This window comes from Euphorbia lathyris, chromosome 3 (assembly GCF_963576675.1).
Source record: "Euphorbia lathyris chromosome 3, ddEupLath1.1, whole genome shotgun sequence".
Classification (NCBI taxonomy): Eukaryota; Viridiplantae; Streptophyta; class Magnoliopsida; order Malpighiales; family Euphorbiaceae; genus Euphorbia; species Euphorbia lathyris.
Window position 1 is genome coordinate 35,797,295 of NC_088912.1, and position 9,745 is coordinate 35,807,039.

At 32.5% G+C, this 9,745-nt stretch overlaps 1 pseudogene; it reads left to right on the plus strand.

Annotated features, from left to right (window-relative positions):
• The first annotated feature begins 3,100 nt into the window (after positions 1 to 3,100).
• LOC136222608 (uncharacterized) lies at positions 3,101 to 6,870 on the plus strand (annotated as a pseudogene).
• Positions 6,871 to 9,745: the final 2,875 nt, after the last annotated feature.

Consider the following 9,745-nt stretch of genomic DNA (forward strand, 5'->3'; position numbering starts at 1 on the left):
TGTTTTTTAGAACACGTGTTATATTTTTTCGAACATGAGTTGTAATTATATTATAGAACAAGTGAAAAAACGATCCAGATATCTACTGCTTTTTTTAGAAAATTATACTTAATTTTTGGAACACAAACTATAAACTTTAGAACATATGTTATGTTTTTTAGAACATACGTTATGTTATTTAGAATGTGAGTTTTTTTTTTTTGAACAAAAAAAATGGCCCATATATTTACTATTTTTTTAAAACATTATCTTAATTTTTACAACACAAATTATAAAGTTTAGAACATATGTAACAATATTTAGAACATCGCCCTTAACAATTTAAAACATAAATTACAAAAATATAGAGGAATTAAATAAATAAAAATTAGAGCATGTTCTTGGTTTTTTTCTATTAATAATTAATTATTATACACATTTGTTTTTTTATTAATAATTATTATGCGAATTTAATCCATATTAATAAGTGCATGCATCAAATATTAAACAATAGAAGCTACAAGGGCATTGGTATATTAATCAGCGCGCGGAAAAATATACAAGGAAAGGAAATGGCTCAGTGGTAAGTCGTGTGGAGTGTAAGTGAGAAGGTCATGGTTTGAACCCCAGCAGCATCAGTGTTTTTTTATTAAAATTTCCACTCAAAACGACGTAGTTTTAGGTGGTTCTCACCTAAGGAGTGTCCTCACCTAAGGGAGGGTTCTCACTTGATCTCTCTCATATATATATATATAAGATTTGATTAATATATATCACCGATGACTAAATTTTAATATCAAAGGAGAATTGGCAACAACAATGTCGCGAAGCAAGAATGAGTAGACAAAATAAGATGCGAGGAAAACGAAAAATCAATAATGTTTTGGAGCAAAAAGGTCTGACATAAGATGAATGATTTTTTATTTTCCATATTTTAGGTGTAAATACTACTAATTATTAACTAATTTTGGAATTGTCCTTTAAAAATATACTTTTTAGAAGATAGAACTGTTAATTGCAACAACCTCACCGATTTTCTAGAGAATGGATACAAACAAATTCATCTGCAAGACATAACTAATGGTAATACATATTTTTATTTATTTTGATAATAATTTATTATTCTATTCATTAATAATGAATTTTAACCTTCATTTGTAGAGACACGCAATTTTTCTCCATTATCAATCTCAGAACCGTCCTTGCAAAATAACATCTTAAACAGTAATGTGCTACAAATAGGTAACTATTTAGAGTTAAATATAGTTATTTTTTACCTTCTATTTATTTTCACATATAAATTACTATAGTTAATTAGTTACATAATAACATTGGCATTTATTGACATTTTTTAAGAGTTTCCAAAATCTATATATCATATGGTTTTAATGGTATTGTATTATAATAGATTTGTTTAAAAAATAATTAAATAATTGTTATGATTTATTTCTGTGTAACGAGATTTAAACACTCCTATGCAGGTCTTGATGATAGAGACTATGGTAACTCCACGTCTGGACAAGTAAATACAAAATACTATGATCGAAAATTAATAAATATTTAGCTATGCTCATATATTTTATATTTGTACACAATTATTTAAAAACCAACTTTTTGACATCCAAGGAGAATAGAATCTTACAATATTGTGAAGCAAGAATGAATAGAAAAAACAAGATGCGAGAAAAACGACTCATCAATAATGTTTTGGAGCAAGAAAGTATTCAAACAAGTGATTATTTGAATTTTGAATATTCATTCACTTTTTTTTATTTAAATACTTATCCAGATATTTTTATAAAACTCATAGTTTATATTTACAATATGATTTAAACACATTGGACATCTAGATTTTATGTATATTTATAGATCAATAGATATTGTCAATTCAATTCTAATTCAAATGATGTGTTTTTTTTTTCAAAGAACGATTCATCTACAAGACATTACTAATGGTATTAAATATTGTGTGTGAAACTATATATTATTTCATTTATTATATACTAATAATAATCATCTCCATATGCAGCGAAACATTGTTGTTCTTCATCCTCAACATCTGAACAAGTAACAGATCCAAACAATATCAACCAAGGTGATAAGAATTTTAATATCGATATATGTTTTTATTTTTACACTATAGTGTTTTCAATTGTGTTTTTTTTTTTTTTTTTTGCAATTTAGATATTTTGGATTTGGGCGCTCCAGAATATTCATGTTCAAATTGTGGCGCACTGATGTGGTTTGATGAGCGAATTCGTAAGAATCAAAATTATGTTACACCTATATTTACACTCTGTTGTGGTGGTGGCAAAGTTAAAATACCATACTTGAGAGATGTACCAGACACATTGAAAAATCTCCTGTTTGGAATGGATCATAGAAGTAAAACTTTTTTAGAAAACATACGAGCATATAATATGATGTTCTCTTTTACATCAATGGGGGGAAAATTGATTCATCATTGAACAACGGAAATGGTCCATATGTATTTAGACTCAGCGGTCAAAACTGTCATAAGATTGGTAGCCTCCTGCCACAAAGTGGGTCAAATCCAAAATTCGCTCAGTTATATATCTACGACACTGAAAACGAGATTCCGAACAGAGCATGATCTATTGGGTATGATTCTAATTGATTTGTTACTATCATTATAAAATAAAAAACCTTTAATGAAATATAATATTTTTAATTTGTTGTTTACAGTTCTTCAAAATCAAAGAAGGATTTTGACCACTCCATTATTTAGGATCTTCAAACCATGCTAGACCAAAATAATGTTTTAGCACAATCATTTCGATTAGCCAGAGACAGACTAAAAGCTTATGAATGTCAAGATTTAAAATTACGTTTGATTGGTGGCAGACAAGTAGATGGTCGTAGGTATAATTTGCCAAGTGCTTCAGAAGTTGCAGGGTTAATAGTAGGAGATGTTGATACTGCAGAAGACTTTAGAGATATTATTGTGGAGTCTAAGACTGGTATGCTTAAGAGAATCAATGAGTTGCATCCCTCCTATCTTCTAATGCAATATCCATTGCTTTTTCCACGTGGCGAAGATGGTTTTCGAAAAGATATTTTGTTTAATAGAGATAAGAAAGGAAAGAGAGAGACAATTAGTATGCGTGAATTTTTTTGCTTCAGGATCCAACAACGAATCAATGAACGTTCAGCAATTTTGAATTCAAAGAAGTTATTTCAGCAATTTTTGGTTGATGCTTACACAATGATAGAGGCAGAAAGATTGAACTTCATTAGATATAACCAGAAACATCTAATAGCGGATTTATATAAGGGATTATTAGAAGTTGTACTGAGAGGTGAAACCAATCCATCTTCAAGTGGGAAAAGGATCATTCTGCCATCGTCTTATGTTGGTAGTTCCAGGTACATATATTTTCTAAATTATGCTTAATAATTCATATGCCTATTTTTTAAAATTGTTGAAACACATATGGTATATAAATAATTGATACAACATAATTCTTTAAAATTATTTGATATATAAATATTTACCACCTTTTCAAAGGTACATGATACAAAACTACCAAGATGCCATGGCAATATGTAGATGGATCGGATATCCAGACATATTTATTACTTTCACATGCAATTCAAAGTGGCCTGAAATTCAAAGATGCATCGAGAAAGATAACTTGAGATCAGAAGATAGACCTGATATAATAACGAGAGTTTTTAAGATGAAGTTGGATAAGTTTGTTCGTGACTTGAAAAATGAGACAATTTTTGGAAGAGTAAGAGCATGTAAGAAATCATTTTCAAAAAACAAATTATACATTTTTTTATTTTTAAAAAAATAAATATTACTTTATATACTCTTACATGTTTCCTTTTTTCCAGTAATTTACACAATTGAATTCCAGAAACGTGGTCTTCCTCATGCGCATATATTGTTGTTCTTGCACCCAGAAGACAAGCATCCATCTGGAAAGGACATTGAAAAGATTATTTGTACTGAGATTCCCGATATTATAGAGAATCCGCAATTATATGAGATAGTACAGAAGTTTATGATTCATGGCCCTTGTGGTGCTGATAATGTACACTCACCATGCATGAAAGATGGAAGGTGTACCAAACACTTCCCCAAGAAGTTTAATAAGGAGACGACCATTGATTAAAATGGATATCCAATGTACATGAGAAGGGATAATGGAAGGACGGTTGAGAAAAATCACATTCTTCTTGATAATAGATTTGTGGTGCCATACAATAGTGAGTTGTTACTGAAGTTTAATGCTCATATCAATGTCGAATGGTGCAACCAACATAGGGTAATCAAATATTTGTTCAAGTACATAAACAAAGGCAATGATCGAATAACCACTGCTTTTTATCAGAAAAAAGGACACGGTGATAATGAAGACATGGAGGACGAAGTCAAAATGTACTATGATTGTAGATACATTTCTCCTTGTGAAGCAGCTTGGAGAATATGTGCATTTCCAATTAATTATCGTGAACCTTTTGTGGAAAGACTTACATTTCATCTTCCAGATCAACAAAGTATCGTATTGCATGATGATGATCCAATTGAGGATGTTGTTAAAAAGGTGGGGAAGTACAGACTATGTTTTTGCAATGGATGAAAGCAAATGAGGAATACCCAGAAGCAAGATAGTTGACGTATGTTGAATTTCCAAATAAGTTTGTTTGGAAAGTAGTTGAATTAAACGATCAAACTTCTAATACAGTAAAAAAGATCAAGAAATGGTGTCTTAGACAACGCGGACTGAATGTAGGTAGAATATTTTATGTCCATCCTGGGGCAGGAGAATTATACTATCTAAGAATATTGTTGAATGTTGTAAAGGGCCCAACCAAATATGATGACATTAAAACTGTGAATGGTGTTTTATACCTCACATTTAAAGAGGCGTGCTTTGCGTTGGGTTTACTTGATGATGATAAAGAGTACATATATGCAATAGAAGAAGCATCTTTTTTGGGTAACGGGTCATTTTCTTCGCTTATTGTTTGCTTCTCTACTGTTTTCTAACTGCATCACAAGGCCTGAAATAGTTTGGAATCAGACATGGCAATGTCTTTCCGATGACATTCTACATTCTCAACGAAATCTCCTTAATAATCAAGGTGATATATTTTAGGCTACATTAATTTCCAAACATATATATACATAATACAATTGTATAACTAAGCAGTGTAGAAGTATAATATTTACTAATATTCCATATTTCTTTTTATAGATCTACTTATGAACGATAAGCAATTGAAGAACCTCGCGCTTTTTGAGATAGAGAAAATCCTGAATAGAAATGGAAGAAGCTTGAGGGATTATCCTACATTACCATTCACTGATGTAGATCTTATCTATGAAGGAAGCAATAGTCTCATTCAAGATGAACTTCGTTATGATAGACGATCTTTGGCAGAAGAAAGTCAAAATCTTATGTTGTTGTTGAACAATGATTAAAAAATGGTTTTCCAAACGATCATTGATGCAATAGGAAAGAAAGATGGCGGGGTTTTTTTTGTTTATGGATATGGAGGTACTGGGAAGACATTCATATGGAGAACTCTTTCATCTGTTTTGAGATCCCAAGGTGATATTGTCCTCACAGTAGCGTCAAGTGGAATAGCTTCACTTCTTATGCCTGGTGGCAGAACTGCACATTCAAGGTTTGGTATTCCCATCGTTATAAATGAAGATTCAACTTGCAATATCAAGCAAGGAAGTCCTTTTGCTGAACTAATTATTAGAGCACGACTTATTATATGGGATGAGGCACCAATGGTACATAAACATTGTTTTGAAGCTTTTGATAGAACTTTATGAGATATCCTACGGTTTCATAACAGCAATAGCATGAATTTTCCATTTGGGGGAAAGGTGGTTGTTTTTAGTGGAGACTTCAGACAAATATTGCCTGTCATTCCAAAAGGCAGTATACAAAATATAGTATCGGCTATTATAAATGCTTCTTATTTGTGGAAATATTGTAAAGTGCTTAAGCTAACGAAAAATATGCGACTTCAATTTGGGAACACACCTACGGATACAGAAGAATTAAGATGGTTTTCTGAATGGATTTTAAGCATTGGGAATGGAACCATTGGTGAGCCAAATGATGGTGAAGTTTCATTTTGCATACCTGAAGATTTTCTCATTAAAGATACAGGGGATCCAATTAGAGCAATTGTCCAAAGCACATATCCAAGTTTGTTGGAGAATAGCGTCGATCCAAAGTACTTACAAGAACGTGCAATTCTTGCACCAACATTGGATATTGTAAATAGAGTCAATGAATACATGTTGTCTGCTTGGCCAGGTGATGAAGTATGCTATTTAAGTTCAGATACTATTTGCCGAGTTGAAAATGCTTCATCAAGTCAGGATGATGTCTACACTCCAGAATTTCTAAATAGTATAAAATCATCGGGTTTGCCGAATCACAAGTTAAAATTGAAAATTGGAATACCTGTCATGCTACTTCGTAATATAGATCAAACTTCAGGCTTATGTAATGGCACCCGTTTGGTGGTAACTCAATTAGGAAAACATGTCATTGAAGCAAGGAAAATTACGGGTTGTAATATTGGACAAAAGGTTTTCATTGCTCGACTTGCTTTGACTCCATCAAATATAAAATTACCATTCAAATTTCAACGAAGACAATATCCATTGGTTGTTTGCTTTGCCATGACAATAAATAAAAGCCAGGGTCAGTCGCTTGCACATGTTGGATTATATCTCCCTCGACCAGTTTTTAGCCATGGGCAATTGTATGTAGCAGTTTCTAGAGTTACAAGCAAAAGAGGATTGAAAATCTTATTTGTGATGAGGAGAATAAAACCAAAAATTGCACTCAGAATGTAGTTTTTAAAGAAGTTTTTAATAATATCAATTGAATCATATTCATTATATTAGTTATACTTTTAAATAATTTCATTTAACATTTTTTTCCTTTATATAGTATTATAATGAAAAGAATATAATTTATTCGTGCATTGCACGGGTCAAAATCTAGTAGATTTGTATTTCTGTAGTTTTCTTTTCTTTTAATGTATTTATTTACTTATTTATATCAGTACTCTCTTTAATCTTACTTATTCTTGTTATTAATTCAAAAGCAAAATATGAATAAAAGAATAATATAAAACATTATAAAAAATCAAATGAAATTATAATTTTTTCTTAAATTTTTAGATGAACAGAAAGTCGAACGCGAGTAATTCTGAGTCTTATAATATCTAAAACATATTTAGCCGCAATTGACTAACGTCTTCATGATACAAGATAAATGTTGAGTGAACTTGATTCGTGTGTAAAAATTACCACTGTAAGTAAAGATAATATTGAACTTCTAGAAATAGAAGCAAATCAACCACTAAAAGAATTGAAATTCAGATGGGGAATCACAGAATAGACAATACGTTTTTCACTAAGTTTTAAAAATTCCTTTATGAAAATATATCTATTTTACATGCTAATTGATGGGCGTAATGTCTTCAAACTATTCTATCATTTGTCTAACCATAATATAATCGACACAGATATCAACATAACAAAATTTCTTTTATCATGGTTATATTCATTATGCTCATGAACATATTATGCTCATGTAAGAGTTTTCGAGAATTATGTTGCATTCGTCTGCTTTGAAGCGATTCTACTTTACTCTCACATATGTCATTTCTTTTGCTCAGAATTCTGAAATATAAAAAATCATTAAAAACATAGGTTAATCTTTCGTGTTTTACATCATTATTTCACATCATAGGAATGGACTAGGGTTGATCCCTCACATTGACCTCACAAGGTTTATACAACTAAATTGTCATTTTGAACCTAGATTTTGGGATCTCACTAAACAAGGTTGGGTTTTTCTTCACGTAAAACTTTAAATTTTAATTGGCTTCAGTCTCATTCCTTTTAGTGTTTTTTCAATTTGATCTCGTTTTAACATTTTAGTTAAAGGATCTGCAATATTAGCCTTTGATTCTACAAAATTAATAGAGATGACACCGTTGAGATCAATTTTCTAATGATGTTATATCAACGATGCATGTGTCAATTCTTACCATTATAGATCACATTATGTGTTGTGTTAATCGTTGATTGATTATCACAATGTATGCATATTGTGAGCATAAACTTTGGCCATACAAGAATATCCTCTAAGAAGTTTCATAGCCACTCAAATTCTTCTCTTGTTTATCAAAGGCTACAAAATCAGACTCCATAGTGGATAGGGGCGGTTCGTCCTATTCAGATATTCACGACCAAAAAGTATTGGATTCTCTTTCGGATAGGCCCTGAAAGGAGAAGGAAGGCTGGAATGGCAACAGACGTCTATTATTGAATTCACCTGACCCGAGAGTACCCTTTTTTTTGGAACATCCAATGCCAAAGTCACTCCTGAAGTCAGTCCGGGAATTAGGGCCTCTATCAATTCTCGAACCGGAAGCTAGCGCCCGTTGGGGCTAAAGGCAGAGCCGGTCAAAGGACTTTCAACTCTGCCCTTTGGCACGATAGAGTCCCATTCTACATGTCAATATTGACAACAAGGAAATTTATAGTAAGAGGAAAATTCGTCGACTTTAGAAATCGTGAGGGTTCAAGTCCCTCTATCCCCAAAAAAGGACGGCTCGGCTCCCTAATTCTTTTTATCCCATTCTCTCTTTTCGTTAACGGTTCCAATTTCGTTATCTTTCTCATTAATTCGATTCTTTCACAAACATATTTGAGCTGGATTTCTTTTCCCCAATCTTGTGATAGATTTGATACACCTACAAATGCCCTTTTTGGTTACATAGATTCAAATTCCCAGATGGGGATTAAAGGAATTGTAGTACAGCGCTAGAAGAAATGTTGCATTGCACGAAAGAGCCTTCCTTTGCATTTCTCTTGAGAATTTCTAGGACATTGCTCCTCCTGATAGATTAAACATGTATACGCTCATGCCTCTAAAAAATTTAATATCAAATATCCAACTAGCATCAGAGAATCTCGATGACACAACGGGTTCTCTCATATAATACATTCCACAATCACGAGTGCAGCATAAATACTTAGGTTATTTTTACTATGGCTTTCTAGTGGATTTCCCTTAGATTACTTGTGGATTTACTTAAACTGTTGAGTGTAAAATCAATACCAGACCTTGTACAACTCATGAGATATATTATACTGCCTACAGGGTCAGTCCTAACAATTTAGGGACCCTAGGCAAAATAAGCAGTAAGAGCTCATTTAGTATAAAATTTACTATTAAAGAATAAAGGTTTGGCAGGTCTTTTAATTTTTTTTTATCAATGGACTTTCAAAAAGAATTGGATCCTATTGTATGATTTTATCACTATATATAAATTAATTTTTATATATACCTACCGGGAGGGCAACCGGGCTGCTGACTAGATGGCGAGCTACGTAGGTACTTTTCCCCTTGGGCATCACGAGTGTGATGTGCCTCCTGCAGGCATTCAGGATATTTTATTTGCAGATCGCAGCGGGTCGTCTTTGAGTCATTCTATTCTTCTGTAGCTTTTGTTTCTTGTTTTCGTTTGGTTCCTGGGCCTAGTGCCCTCCTCCTGATAAAAAAAAAATCGGGTCTCCTCCATCCTTGGGCCCTAGGTCGTCGCACCCTGGGCCTAGGCTCAGGGCCGGCTCTGACTGCCTATAATGCTTGCATATTCCATTTGGCCAACACTTTCACCTTTATTTTTAGACAGATGTTGGCCAGTTGATTGGAGTTCTCTAGAATCAGCCTCGCTAAACTTGTCA